At 32.9% G+C, this 16,423-nt stretch overlaps 1 protein-coding gene and 1 long non-coding RNA gene across 4 annotated transcripts in view; one reads left to right on the top strand and one right to left on the bottom strand.

Annotated features, from left to right (window-relative positions):
- Wdfy2 (WD repeat and FYVE domain containing 2) overlaps positions 1 to 16,423 on the top strand; it is a 667,747-nt gene that overhangs the window by 74,320 nt on the left and 577,004 nt on the right. The window lies entirely within an intron of this gene.
- Positions 2,481 to 3,412, bottom strand: LOC137240191 (uncharacterized). The gene is made up of 3 exons (XR_010949623.1): positions 3,341 to 3,412; positions 2,676 to 2,979; positions 2,481 to 2,619 (listed from the first exon to the last, which is right to left on the bottom strand). It is a non-coding gene; the product is annotated as an uncharacterized lncRNA (long non-coding RNA).

Below are 16,423 nucleotides of genomic sequence, written 5' to 3'. Positions count from 1 at the left end.
TAATGTAACAAAGAAACAAACACAAGAACTTAAATTTTTATAATAGTAGATATGTAAACACCTGCTCATATTAATAGTGAAAATAATTTTATTCGTAACATATATTGATGTACAGTTGCGAGCACTAAAATAGCAGTGAAAATTACTGATGTATTTTATCAGTTATTTTCTCCTTTTATTTATTTTCGTTAATGGTAGAAATAACTTCAATGAATTGCATAACCAAACAAATTAAATTTATTTCGAAAACAATTTCGGGAAAATGCGAAAATTCGAAAGGTGTTAAAAAATCTTTATGCAAATTTCAAACTTTTATTTAGAGTTTTCAGAATTTTTTTTAGTATGAAGTTTTGTAGTCCAATAAATTTTAGTATAACAAAGTGCATGTTTGAAGTCTCTCAAAAATCGCATTGATTTTTCCCAAATTTTTTTCAAAGACTGTTTTAGATTTGGTTCCATACAAAGAGTAAATATTTATATGGAAGAAAATCTAAAACACTCTTTAAAAAAAAAATTGGCAAAAATCAATGCGATTTTTTAGAAACTTCAAACATACACTTTGTTCTACTAAAATTGATTGGACTACAAAACTTCACACTAAAAAAAATTCTGAAAACTTTAAATAAAAGTTTGAAATTTGCATGAAGATTTTTTAACACCTTTCGAATTTTCGAATTTTCCCGAAAATGTTTTCGAAATTAGTTTACATGTGTTTGGCTATACAATTCATTAAAGTTATTTCGAAAATTAACGAAAATAAATAAATGAAAAAATAGCGTTTATAATTCACACTGCTATTGTCATGTTCACAGCTGTATGTGTTATTATTGATATTCATTTAAAATATAGCATAATCTATAACAAAAATCTTATACGTATATAAAAATTTCAAAGTTTACACATTGCCAGAATTGATTTTTAGGTAATCTTTGAGTATGCAGCTTTGTTGCCCATTGGTTAGTAATAGCTCAAACGTAAATTTTTGTTCATGCATTAGGGGATGAAAATTTAACACTTTCTAACTTGCACAATATTATAACAAAATTGAATAAGAAACAAAGTTGCTTACAAGAGATTTTTTAAAAGTTCTGCTCAAAAAGTTTCAAAGTTCGTGACGGATTTTTATGAACTAAATTTGCGTATTTATAAAAGTGAAAAAAATATGTATTTAAAAATTTTTTTTCGTTTTCCTTCAAAATTTTGAATTCAATTTTTCGTTTTCCGGCAAAATATTTAATTTGAATTTTGCTCTTTCCATTTTATACTAAATATTAGTATGTGTAAACACTAAAGTGGAAAACTAGAATAAGAATGCAAAATACAAACTTTGTGGTATTATATTATGCTCTATTTAATATACACGAGTCAGGATTGCAATTTTAACCAATTTTTGATTTAGTGAATTATTTTAACTAACTTTATATATAAAAAACCATAATATATGTTTTAAAAATATATGAAGTATTGTTTCAGTATCGTTCTTTACTGTATGTATACAGAAAAAAATGAAATAAATTATATTATTCTATGTTAAAATAATTTGAAAAGCTTATGATTTTGTAGCAGCGTTGTGTTTGTGCAGCAGCAATGGTTGTTGCTTTGTTTTGTTGTGTATCCGTAGGTAGTCAAAATGTAAAATAACTTCTAGATAAGTGTATATAAGTTGCGGCCTTACCTCCTGGAATATATTACTCGATGTGATTTTGAAATGCTACTGCACCATCGGTCATAAAGTAGTTGGTAAGGTATTCCCGATACTCGTATGTACTATTTCGGCCCCTTCTTCGAAATGAGTGTACTGTCCGCGGCGGACCTCCACAAGTTCTTAGTTCGTTCCTCCATTCTGCACTCGCCCCTTCTCCGTCAGTGTAGTTTTCTGGGAAATACCACCGACTAGTATCGTGGAGCATAATGAAATTATGCAGCACTAAACATGCGAGACTATTTTTTCTGCAATTTCAGGATAAAACTCCATTTTGGTTTTTAATACTCTCCATCGCGCAGTCAAAATCCCAAATGCGTTTTCTATAACGCGGCGGGCCCGCGACAGTCTGTGATTAAAAACTCGCTGTTCCCTTGTCGTATTCATTCCCGGATATGGTTTCATTAGATTGTTTTTTAAGGGAAATGCACAATCTCCAACGAAGAAATGCGGAAAGGGTTGTGACGATAATGGAAGAGGAGTATCTGGTGGAAGTGGTAATCGATTTTCCAACAGATCTTCCCCAAACCTTGTTGCATGAAAAATGCCTCCATCGCTTTGACTTCCATAAGCTCCTACGCTTACAGCGGTAAACTGGTATTTAGCATCGCATGCTGCCAACAAGACGATGCTGAAAAACTGTTTATTATTAAAAAACAGTGATCTTGACTTCGGAGGGCATTTTATAGCAACGTGCTTTCCATCAATAGCACCTACACAATTTGGCATGTTCCACATTTGGGAAAAAGTCAGTTGTTATATCTTTTTATTGCTGCTCTGTGGGTTTACTTAAATATATTTGTGGAAAGCGTTTGCCAGATAGCCTCGCAAGTCTCCAACACAATCATCCTCACAGTGCTCTTTCCAATTTTGTGGCTCCAAGCTATTTTTTGAAAGGAATACCATGTGCCCAGTACCTAAAAATCATACTAATTAATACAATATACGATGTTAATATCTGGAAATTTTTTACTGAAGTGTAATTGATAAACGTTCTTCCACACCAAATTGTTGTTTGAAGCTGGTTAGTGATGGAGCCATTAGTTTTAAAAAATTGTCATAAACCGGCAGGGACATTCTTGTATGCGCAAAAAACTCGCTTTCGTCCATATCCTTAATTCTTAAGAAAGTCTTTTGGTGATATCCGGCTTGAGCCCTATTAGCATTAATGGTGCGGGCATGCCATCGTCTTTTTTGTCTTAATTTCCTTCTTTCAGCATATAACGCCATTATGCTGAGGAACAAGTTGTCAATTTCTTCGGCACTGCTCATGTTAGCTTAAACAGGAATAAATAAATAGGTTTTATTTACTTCTTTTCTTAATTATCCATTATATATAGTGCGGTTCATAGATGCGATAGCAAGGAATTACCGGTAGACGAAACCCCAACCAGGAGATAAGAAAATTATTACTCTCAATACCGAGATCAAGCAATTGGTCGACCAACAGACAAAACGGTAAGAGCACCTCAGGATATGCAACCGCTTTGCTGGTGTTGGTATATATGGTCAGCCGTCAATCACTAACAGACCTACCAAATATAACGACAGAGTATTAATGCACTTCCCATGGCAGCCGGTTCTATGCACCAAAAGGTTTTGTGTGGCAGTTTCCGAGTTTTATTTGAAGATAATTACTGTTAAATTCACGTCCTTGCACTCAAATATATATAAATCTTCGCCTATATGTAGTGCTATATTTAATTAAATCTGCAAAAATACAGAAATACTTATACATTTATTAAACTTGTAATATGTGAACAGCTTACATTGAGATACGTGTAAATATGGGGCTTTATTTACCACCTAATTGTTTCACTATGTAGATATGCACCCAATTTGTTGCAACATTAATAAAAATGCTATTAATAATGTATTCTTTTACTTTATTTTAATTACAAATTACAAAATTTTGCAATCACTTTGCACAATCACTTTTTATAAACAAAAATTCCCAGCTCGTGACAGCAATGTTCAGCTGTTACGGTTATGGCACCATTAATCGATCACAATAGAGATGGTTATGGATATGGGTATGGTTACGACTATGGCGTTAGGGTTAAGGAAGTTTAATTTGGCTTTTAATGCCAAAAAAAGCGGATCTTACTGATCTTGAAAAAAATCTAAGCGAACTCCGTGAAGTATTAAACAGTGCTAAGATTTCTCAAACACTCAAGCTCCATATTATTCTAGAACATTTGAAACAAGCCATTATATTCTTGAATAACGATGGTTTAGGATTATGGTCCGAACAGGCTGGGGAGTCGATTCATAAGGAGTTCAAATAATTCTGGGAAAGATTTAAAATAAATATGATTGAAGAACCAAATTATTTGACACGGTTAAAAAAAAGCTGTAGTGACATTTTCATCACAGCATATTTGAATCTGTAATCTTAGTATTTAATAAACTATAATGTAAAAAGATTTGAGAATTTAAAAGTTAAGTTTATAAAGTTTATATAATCTTAAAAAAAGTAAAAAAAAATTAAAAACCTATAAACAAACAAAACAAGAAAATATTAAAAATAATAAAAAAATTTAAAGCATAAAAACGAAAAAAACACAAAAAAAATAAAAAAATAAAAAAAAGCGAAGTGCAAAGTAAGTTGCCTCCACGTGGTGCACCTTGGAAACGTTTGAAACAGGCTAAAAACTTACGTAAATTATATGTATACACACATATGCATATTTACACACGTACATACATTTGGAGCTTAAACATACATCTTTTAATATTGACACATAAATATGTTAGAATGAGAATATTTACATTCGACCGAATCATTAGGCAAGGCACGCCAAGGCTACACCCCACTCTGTCCCTTGTATATACATATATATATATATATATTTATTTATTTACAAATTTTGTTATTTATGTATGTATATGTTTATGTATCAAATATAAAATATCAATTATATATATTGCATAAATATGTTCCAACGATTCAAAAACACTAAAAAAATTCTGAAAACTTTAAATAAAAGTTTGAAATTTGCATGAAGATTTTTAACACCTTTCGATTTTTCGTATTTTCCCGAAAATGTTTTCGAAATTAGTTTACATGTGTTTGGCTATACAATTCATTAAAGTTATTTCGAAAATTAACGAAAATAAATAAAATGAAAAAATAGCGTTTATAATTCACACTGCTATTGTCGTGTTCACAGCTGTATGTGTTATTATTGATATTCATTTAAAATATAGCATAATCTATAACAAAAATATTATACGTATATAAAAGTTTCAAAGTTTACACATTGCCAGAATTGATTTTTAGGTAATCTTTGAGTACGCTGCTTTGTTGCCCATTGGTTAGTAATAGCTCAAACGTAAATTTTTGTTCATGCATTAGGGGATGAAAATTTAACACTTTCTAACTTGCACATTATTATAACAAAATTGAATAAGAAACAAAGTTGCATACAAGAGATTTTTTAAAAGTTCTGCTCAAAAAGTTTCAAAGTTCGTGACGGATTTTTATGAACTAAATTTGCGTATTTATGAAAGTGCAAAAAATATGTATTTAAACATTTTTTTTCGAATTCAATTTTTCGTTTTCCGGCAAAATATTTAATTTGAATTTTTTATGATTTGTAGGCTAGTCTGATCTAATTTATGCTGGTGCAAATAAAACACAGTAACAACAGATAAAAAGAAATACTACAGTGTGACATACATACCGAAATTAAGTGCAAGCATCGATCATAATATACTCGAACAACAAAACATCACACTAGCCTACAGGTCCAACAATACATTATCCAAAATATACACAAGAACAAAATCTCCAATAGACAAGCAACAACAAAACAACGTCATATATAAAATTGAATGCATGGGAAAAGAAAACAAGCAATGCGATAAAGCATACATTGGGACGACAAAGCGCGCACTAGGTATTCGCATTGCCGAACACGAAGCAGACATAAAAAAACAAAAACCCACTACAGCCCTATCACAACATATGATTAACAACGGCCATACAGCAGATTTTACCAACACAACAATTATTGATAAGGAGAAAAGAGAAATGACGAGATATACCTTGGAAAGCTTGCACATTTTACAAAACAGAGAAAGGACCATGAACAAGAAGGAAGATAGCGATAATATTGCCGCAGCATACATGCTTTGTCTAAACAAAAAACAAATTAGTTATGACAAGACTACCACACAAGGTGGTACTGATAAGTAAATTTTAATATTGTCCGATATTGTTGTAAGTGTAGAAATTTTGTTTACTTTAAAACTACTGTGTTAATTTATATGTATGTGCTTTTCAACATAAAATATTTTTTGTTTGTTTATTTAATTTGGAAATAAATAGTGTTGCCCCTGAGGATGCTGAAATATTCAGCGAAACGTCGGGCGTAAGGTGAATTAATTGTTTTATTTGCACCAGCATAAATTAGATCAGACTAGCCTACAAATCATAAAAAATAAAAATTATTGAACTGATCGCAAAAAACCCAACAATATTTAATTTGAATTTTGCACTTTCCATTTTATACTAAATATTAGTATGTGTAAACACTAAAGTGCAAAACTAGAATAAGAATGCAAAATACAAACTTTGTGGTATTATATTATGCTCTATTTAATATACACGAGGCAGGATTGCAATTTTAACCAATTTTTGATTTAGTGAATTATTTTAACTAACTTTATATATAAAAAACCATAATATATGTTTTAAAAATATATGAAGTATTGTTTCAGTATCGTTCTTTACTGTATGTATACAGAAAAAAATGAAATAAATTATATTATTCTATGTTAAAATAATTTGAAAAGCTTATGATTTTGTAGCAGCGTTGTGTTTGTGCACCAGCAATGGTTGTTGCTTTGTTTTGTTGTGTATCCGCCTTCCGCCGAAATGATCTATAAGGAGGTAGTCAAAATGTAAAATAACTTCTAGATAAGTGTATATAAGTCGCGTTCTTGCCTCCTGAAATATATTACTCGATGTGATTTTGAAATGCTACTGCACCATCGGTCATAAAGTAGTTGGTAAGGTATTCCCGATACTCGTTTGTACTATTTCGGCCCCTTCTTCGAAATGAGTGTACTGTCCGCAGCGGACCTCCACAAGTTCTTAGTTCGTTCCTCCATTCTGCACTCGCTCCTTCTCCGTCAGTGTAGTTTTCTGGGCAATACCACCGACTAGTATCGTGGAACATAATGAAATTATGCAGCACTAAACATGCGAGACTATTTTTTCTGCAATTTCAGGATAAAACTCCATTTTGGTTTTCAATACTCTCCATCGCGCAGCCAAAATCCCAAATGCGTTTTCTATAACGCGGCGGGCCCGCGACAGTCTGTGATTAAAAACTCGCTGTTCCCTTGTCGTATTCATTCCCGGATATGGTTTCATTAGATTGTTTTTTAAGGGAAATGCACAATCTCCAACGAAGAAATGCGGAAAGGGTTGTGACGATAATGGAAGAGGAGTATCTGGTGGAAGTGGTAATCGATTTTCCAACAGATCTTCCCCAAACCTTGTTGCATGAAAAATGCCTCCATCGCTTTGACTTCCATAAGCTCCTACGCTTACAGCGGTAAACTGGTATTTAGCATCGCATGCTGCCAACAAGACGATGCTGAAAAACTGTTTATAATAAAAACAGGGATCTTGACTTCGGAGGGCATTTTATAGCAACGTGCTTTCCATCAATAGCACCTACACAATTTGGCATGTTCCACATTTGGGAAAAAGTCAGTTGTTATATCTTTTTATTGCTGCTCTGTGGGTTCACTTAAATATATTTGTGGAAAGCGTTTGCCAGATAGCCTCGCAAGTCTCCAACACAATCATCCTCACAGTGCTCTTTCCAATTTTGTGGCTCCAAGCTATTTTTTGAAAGGAATACCATGTGTCAAGTACCTAAAAATCATACTTATAATACAATATACGATGTTAATATCTGGAAATTTTTTACTGAAGTGTAATTGATAAACGTTCTTCCACACAAATTACCAAATTTTGCAATCACTTTGCACAATCACTTTTTATAAACAAAACATTCCCAGCTCGTGACAGCAATGGTCAGCTGTTTACGGTTATGGCACCATTAATCTATCACAATAGAGATGGTTATGGATATGGGTATGATTACGACTATGGCGTTAGGGTTAAGGAAGTTTAATTTGGCTTTTAATGCCAAAAAAAGCGGAAAAGAAAGCTGTAGTGACATTTTCATCACAGCATATTTGAATTTGTAATCTTAGTATTTAATAAACTATAATGTAAAGAGATTTGAGAATTTAAAAGTTAAGTTTATAAAGTTTATATAATCTTAAAAAAAGTAAAAAAAAATTAAAAACCCATAAACAAACAAAACAAGAAAATATTAAAAAAAAATAAAAAAATGTAAAGCATAAAAACGAAAAAAACACAAAAAAAAAATAAAAAAATAAAGAAAAACGAAGTGCAAAGTATGTTGCCTCCACGTGGTGCACCTTGGAAACGTTTGAAACCGGCTAAAAACTGACGTAAATTATATGTATACACACATATGCATATTTACACACGTACATACATTTGGAGCTTAAACATACATCTTTTAATATTGACACATAAATATGTTAGAATGAGAATATTTACATTCGACCGAATCATTAGGCAAGGCACGCCAAGGCTACACCCCACCCTGTCCCTTGTATATAAATATATATATATTTATTTATTTACGTATGTATATATTTATGTATGTATATATTTATGTATCAAATATAAAATATCAATTATATATATTGCATAAATATGTTCCAACGATTCAAAAACACTAAAAAAATTCTGAAAACTTTAAATAAAAGTTTGAAATTTACATGAAGATTTTTTAACACCTTTCGAATTTTCGAATTTTCCTGAAAATGTTTTCGAAATTAGTTTACATGTGCTTGGCTATACAATTCATTAAAGTTATTTCGAAAATTAACGAAAATAAATAAAATGAAAAAATAGCGTTTATAATTCACACTGCTATTGTCGTGTTCACAGCTGTATGTGTTATTATTGATATTCATTTAAAATATAGCATAACATATAACAAAAATCTTATACGTATATAAAAGTTTCAAAGTTTACGCATTGCCAGAATTGATTTTTAGGTAATCTTTGAGTATGCAGCTTTGTTGCCCATTGGTTAGTAATAGCTCAAACGTAAATTTTTGTTGATGCATTAGGGGATGAAAATTTAACACTTTCTAACTTGCATATTATTATAACAAAATTGAATAAGAAACAAAGTTGCATACAAGAGATTTTTTAAAAGTTCTGCTCAAAAAGTTTCAAAGTTCGTGACGGATTTTTATGAACTAAATTTGCGTATTTATGAAAGTGCAAAAAATATGTATTTAAATTTTTTTTTTCGTTTTCCTTCAAAATTTTGAATTCAATTTTTCGTTTTCCGGCAAAATATTTAATTTGAATTTTGCACTTTCCATTTTATACTAAATATTAGTATGTGTAAACACTAAAGTGCAAAACTAGAATAAGAACGCAAAATACAAACTTTGTGGTATTATATTATGCTCTATTTAATATACACGAGGCCGGATTGCAATTTTAACCAATTTTTGATTTAGTGAATTATTTTAACTAACTTTATATATAAAAAACCATAATATTTGTTTTAAAAATATATGAAGTATTGTTTCAGTATCGTTCTTTACTGTATGTATACAGAAAAAAATGAAATAAATTATATTATTCTATGTTAAAATAATTTGAAAAGCTTATGATTTTGTAGCAGCGTTGTGTTTGTGCAGCAGCAATGGTTGTTGCTTTGTTTTGTTGTGTATCCGCCTTCCGCCGAAATGATCTATAAGGAGGTAGTCAAAATGTAAAATAACTTCTAGATAAGTGTATATAAGTTGCGTTCTTACCTCCTGAAATATATTACTCGATGTGATTTTGAAATGCTACTGCACCATCGGTCATAAAGTAGTTGGTAAGGTATTCTCGATACTTGTATGTACTATTTCGGCCCCTTCTTCGAATTAGTGTACTGTCCGCAGCGGACCTCCACAAGTTCTTAGTTCGTTCCTCCATTCTGCACTCGCCCCTTCTCCGTCAGTGTAGTGTAGTCTGGGCAATACCACCGACTAGTATCGTGGAACATAATGAAATTATGCAGCACTAAACATGCGAGACTACTTTTTTTGCAATTTCAGGATAAAACTCCATTTTGGTTTTCAATACTCTCCATCGCGCAGTCAAAATCCCAAATGCGTTTTCTATAACGCGGCGGGCCCGCGACAGTCTGTGATTAAAAACTCGCTGTTCCCTTGTCGTATTCATTCCCGGATATGGTTTCATTAGATTGTTTTTTAAGGGAAATGCACAATCTCCAACGAAGAAATGCGGAAAGGGTTGTGACGATAATGGAAGAGGAGTATCTGGTGGAAGTGGTAATCGATTTTCCAACAGATCTTCCCCAAACCTTGTTGCATGAAAAATGCCTCCATCGCTTTGACTTCCATAAGCTCCTACGCTTACAGCGGTAAACTGGTATTTAGCATCGCATGCTGCCAACAAGACGATGCTGAAAAATTGTTTATAATAAAAACAGGGATCTTGACTTCGGAGGGCATTTTATAGCACCGTGCTTTCCATCAATAGCACCTACATAATTTGGCATGTTCCACATTTGGGAAAAAGTCAGTTGTTATATCTTTTTATTGCTGCTCTGTGGGTTCACTTAAATATATTTGTGGAAAGCGTTTGCCAGATAGCCTCGCAAGTCTCCAACACAATCATCCTCACAGTGCTCTTTCCAATTTTGTGGCTCCAAGCTATTTTTTGAAAGGAATACCATGTGCCAAGTACCTAAAAATCATACTAATAATACAATATACGATGTTAATATCTGGAAATTTTTTACTGAAGTGTAATTGATAAACGTTCTTCCACACAAATTACCAAATTTTGCAATCACTTTGCACAATCACTTTTTATAAACAAAACATTCCCAGCTCGTGACAGCAATGGTCAGCTGTTTACGGTTATGGCACCATTAATCGATCACAATAGAGATGGTTATGGATATGGGTATGGTTACGACTATGGCGTTAGGGTTAAGGAAGTTTAATTTGGCTTTTAATGCCAAAAAAAGCGGATCTTACTGATCTTGACAAAAATCTAAGCGAACTCCGTGAAGCCTTAAAAAGTGCTAAGATTTCTCAAACACTCAAGCTCCATATTATTCTAGAACATTTGAAACAAGCCATTATATTCTTGAATAACGATGGTTTAGGATTATGGTCCGAACAGGCTGGGGAGTCGATTCATAAGGAGTTCAAAAAATTCCGGGAAAGATTTAAAATAAATATGATTGAAGAACCAAATTATTTGACACGGTTAAAAAAAATCTGTAGTGACATTTTTATCACAGCATATTTGAATTTGTAATCTTAGTATTTAATAAACTATAATGTAAAAAGATTTGAGAATTTAAAAGTTAAGTTTATAAAGTTTATATAATCTTAAAAAAAGTAAAAAAAAAATTAAAAACCCATAAACAAACAAAACAAGAAAATATTAAAAATAATAAAAAAAATGCAAAGCAAAAAAACGAAAAAACACAAAAAAAAATAAAAAAAAAAACGAAGTGCAAAGTAAGTTGCCTCCACGTGGTGCACCTTGGAAACGTTTGAAACCGGCTAAAAACTTACGTAAATTATATGTATACACACATATGCATATTTACACACGTACATACATTTGGAGCTTAAACATACATCTTTTAATATTGACACATAAATATGTTAGAATGAGAATATTTACATTCGACCGAATCATTAGGCAAGGCACGCCAAGGCTACACCCCACCCTGCCCCTTGTATATACATATATATATATTTATTTATTTACAAATTTTGTTATTTATGTATGTATATATTTATGTATCAAATATAAAATATAAAATATCAATTATATATATTGCATAAATATGTTCCAACGATTCAAAAACGTGCCTTTTCTATATCTATATTTTCTATCAGAAATATGTAAAATGTGAATATTTTTGAAATAGGAGCAGCTAGGATTTCAAATCCAACGAATTTTTCATCTATAATCATCACCAAATACAACCCCACTTTCCTTTTTTGTCGACACTTTCATGCAACCTATCGTTGCTTCCTGCCCACCGTGTGCCATAAGCACATCAGTAATTCGTAAAATTCATTTAGTAAATCATTCCTTCAAATTGTTTAAGAACTCCGTTTAAATAGTAATCTGTTAGCATTAACTTGAGCTATCACACATAACTTTTCTGTTATTAGCTTCAAGTGCTTAAATACATAGGTTGAAGTTCTACTTAAAAATCAGACGTTGATTTCCATTGAGATTTTAAACTACGCTTAAAGTTAACCAGAGCTTTACTCTGCCATACTATTTACTGAATTATATTGCAACAGTAGAAGTACTAGCTGCAAAATATAACCGCTCTGGAACAATGTTAAATACATAGGTTGAAGTTCTACTTAAAAATCAGACGTTGATTTCCATTGAGATTTTAAACTACGCTTAAAGTTAACCAGAGTTTTACTCTGCCATATTATTTACTGAATTATATTGCAACAGTAGAAGTACCGAGTGGCGAGTACCGAGTACCGAAGAAGATTTAATGATGAGCTGTACGAGCTATACGCAGACATCAACATAGTCCAGCGAATTAAAACGCAGCGGCTGCGCTCGCTACGCCATGTTATGTGAATGAATGATGATGCTCCGGCCAAGAAAGTGTTTCTATCGGAACCCGCCTATGGAAGCAGAGGTAGAAGGCGGCCCCCACTCCGTTGGAAGGACCAGGTGGAAAACGATTTAAACTGCCTTGGTGTGACCAATTGGCGCCGGTTTGCGGAGCGAAAGAGCGACTGGCGCGCCTTGTTGGACAGCCATAACCGTTTAGACGGTTAAGCGCCAATTAAGTAAGTAAGAAGTACTAGCTGCAAAATATAACAGCTCTGGAACAATGTTCTATAAGTGCTGCAATTATTGACTTGTGCTGACGATATTAATATCATCGGTCTGTATACCCGCGCCGTAATTTCTGCTTACTCCAAGCTGGAAAATATGGGTTTGATGATGAATGAGAACAGAACGGTTTATATGCCCTTGGTGTTACCAATTGGCGCCAGTTGGCACAACGAAGAAGCGACTACGCCCCTTTTTGGACGGCCGCAACCGTCTAACGGTTAATCGCCAATTGAGCAAGTGATAAAAGTGCTAGAAGTAAACTGAGCTCCACTTAACTGAATTTTAAACGTACACTGAACAACTGGGCATTGGGTGACAGGAGCTGATTTCAATAAAGTTAATTATAAATAAATGCCGCTTTAAAAAAAGGCAAATGATATTAAAAACACGATAAACATGCACATATTTGCACTACTTTAGTATAGTTATGAAACACTATGCTAAGCCAATGAAATGAAAAAAAGCTTTATTTGGTTTGAGAAAATAATCATTTGACTTGAAAAAATTTTCTTATTCGAACTAAAATATTTTTTAGGTTTTTCAACCCATCAACGTTCTTACATAATGTGACGTGTGTACTCACTGTATATCACATTTAAAAAATTTTTTTGTTTTGAATATTATTGACGGTGGTGTCGGAAACAACTGGACTCCGAGCAACAGGATTTTAGAATAAACAAATGCAAATTTTAAACTTTTTTGACAGAGGAAAAATTTGGGCCTTGTATTATTTGTACCGAGGTAAAAACGCATCTTAGACACGTCTCCCGATATTTTTGGACGTGTTAGTAATTGTTATTGTTGTAGCTCTAAAGACACTCTTCAAGGTTTCGGGGAGTGTTATCGATGTTGATGGTCCCTTGCTGGATATAGATCCTGTACGTTACGGCACTGAGGACCATTAAGGTACACCTTGGGGTCGCCTGAGCCTGTCCTGCTAGGTTTGTCCATGATATATTCATATTTGTTACAGGATTCCCCTCGGGTAAATGAAATAAATTATATTATTCTATGTTAAAATAATTTGAAAAGCTTATGATTTTGTAGCAGCGTTGTGTTTGTGCAGCAGCAATGGTTGTTGCTTTGTTTTGTTGTGTATCCGCCTTCCGCCGAAATGATCTATAAGGAGGTAGTCAAAATGTAAAATAACTTCTAGATAAGTGTATATAAGTTGCGTTCTTACCTCCTGAACCCGGTCATAAAGTAGTTGGTAAGGTATTCCCGATACTTGTATGTACTATTTCGGCCCCTTCTTCGAATTAGTGTACTGTCCGCAGCGAACCTCCACAAGTTCTTAGTTCGTTCCTCCATTCTGTACTCGCCCCTTCTCCGTCAGTGTAGTTTCTGGGCAATACCACCGACTAGTATCGTGGAACATAATGAAATTATGCAGCACTAAACATGCGAGACTATTTTTTCTGCAATTTCAGGATAAAACTTGCATTTTGGTTTTCAATACTCTCCATCGCGCAGTCAAAATCCCAAATGCGTTTTCTATAACGCGGCGGGCCCGCGACAGTCTGTGATTAAAAACTCGCTGTTCCCTTGTATATATTCCCGGATATGGTTTCATTAGATTGTTTTTTAAGGGAAATGCACAATCTCCAACGAAGAAATGCGGAAAGGGTTGTGACGATAATGGAAGAGGAGTATCTGGTGGAAGTGGTAATCGATTTTCCAACAGATCTTCCCCAAACCTTGTTGCATGAAAAATGCCTCCATCGCTTTGACTTCCATAAGCTCCTACGCTTACAGCGGTAAACTGGTATTTAGCATCGCATGCTGCCAACAAGACGATGCTGAAAAACTGTTTATAATAAAAACAGGGATCTTGACTTCGGAGGGCATTTTATAGCAACGTGCTTTCCATCAATAGCACCTACACAATTTGGCATGTTCCACATTTGGGAAAAAGTCAGTTGTTATATCTTTTTATTGCTGCTCTGTGGGTTCACTTAAATATATTTGTGGAAAGCGTTTGCCAGATAGCCTCGCAAGTCTCCAACACAATCATCCTCACAGTGCTCTTTCCAATTTTGTGGCTCCAAGCTATTTTTTGAAAGGAATACCATGTGCCCAGTACCTAAAAATCATACTAATAATACAATATACGATGTTAATATCTGGAAATTTTTTACTGAAGTGTAATTGATAAACGTTCTTCCACACAAATTACCAAATTTTGCAATCACTTTTTATAAACAAAACATTCCCAGCTCGTGATAGCAATGGTCAGCTGTTTACGGTTATGGCACCATTAATCGATCACAATAGAGATGGTTATGGATATGGGTATAGTTACGACTATGGCGTTAGGGTTAAGGAAGTTTAATTTGGCTTTTAATGCCAAAAAAAGCGGATCTTACTGATCTTGACAAAAATCTAAGCGAACTCCGTGAAGCATTAAAAAGTGCTAAGATTTCTCAAACACTCAAGCTCCATATTATTCTAGAACATTTGAAACAAGCCATTATATTCTTGAATAACGATGGTTTAGGATTATGGTCCGGCTGGGGAGTCGATTCATAAGGAGTTAAAAAAATTCTGGGAAAGATTTAAAATAAATATGATTGAAGAACCAAATTATTTGACACGGTTAAAAAAAAATCTGTAGTGACATTTTTATCACAGCATATTTGAATTTGTAATCTTAGTATTTAATAAACTATAATGTAAAAAGATTTGAGAATTTAAAAGTTAAGTTTATAAAGTTTATATAATCTTAAAAAAAGTAAAAAAAAAATTAAAAACCCATAAACAAATAAAACAAGAAAATATTAAAAATAATAAAAAAATGCAAAGCAAAAAAACGAAAAAAACACAAAAAAAAATAAAAAAAAAAACGAAGTGCAAAGTAAGTTGCCTCCACGTGGTGCACCTTGGAAACGTTTGAAACCGGCTAAAAACTTACGTAAATTATATGTATACACACATATGCATATTTACACACGTACATACATTTGGAGCTTAAACATACATCTTTTAATATTGACACATAAATATGTTAGAATGAGAATATTTACATTCGACCGAATCATTAGGCAAGGCACGCCAAGGCTACACCCCACCCTGCCCCTTGTATATACACATATATATATTTATTTATTTACAAATTTTGTTATTTATGTATGTATATATTTATGTATCAAATATAAAATATAAAATATCAATTATATATATTGCATAAATATGTTCCAACGATTCAAAAACACGCCTTTTCTATATCTATATTTTCTATCAGAAATATGTAAAATGTGAATATTTTTGAAATAGGAGCAGCTAGGATTTCAAATCCAACGAATTTTTCATCTATAATCATCACCAAATACAACCCCACTTTCCTTTTTTGTCGACACCTTCATGCAACCTATCGTTGCTTCCTGCCCACCGTGTGCCATAAGCACATCAGTAATTCGTAAAATTCATTTAGTAAATCATTCCTTCAAATTGTTTAAGAACTCCGTTTAAATAGTTATCTGTTAGCATTAACTTGAGCTATCACACATAACTTTTCTGTTATTAGCTTCAAGTGCTTAAATACATAGGTTGAAGTTCTACTTAAAAATCAGACGTTGATTTCCATTGAGATTTTAAACTACGCTTAAAGTTAACCAGAGCTTTACTCTGCCATACTATTTACTGAATTATATTGCAACAGTAGAAGTACTAGCTGCAAAATATAACCGCTCTGGAACAATGTTAAATACATAGGTTGAAGTTCTACTTAA

This window comes from Eurosta solidaginis, chromosome 2 (genome assembly GCF_040869045.1).
Source record: "Eurosta solidaginis isolate ZX-2024a chromosome 2, ASM4086904v1, whole genome shotgun sequence".
Lineage (NCBI taxonomy): Eukaryota > Metazoa > Arthropoda > Insecta > Diptera > Tephritidae > Eurosta > Eurosta solidaginis.
The sequence above is the reverse complement of the archived record's forward strand: the minus strand, read 5'-3'. Positions and strand labels throughout refer to the sequence as shown.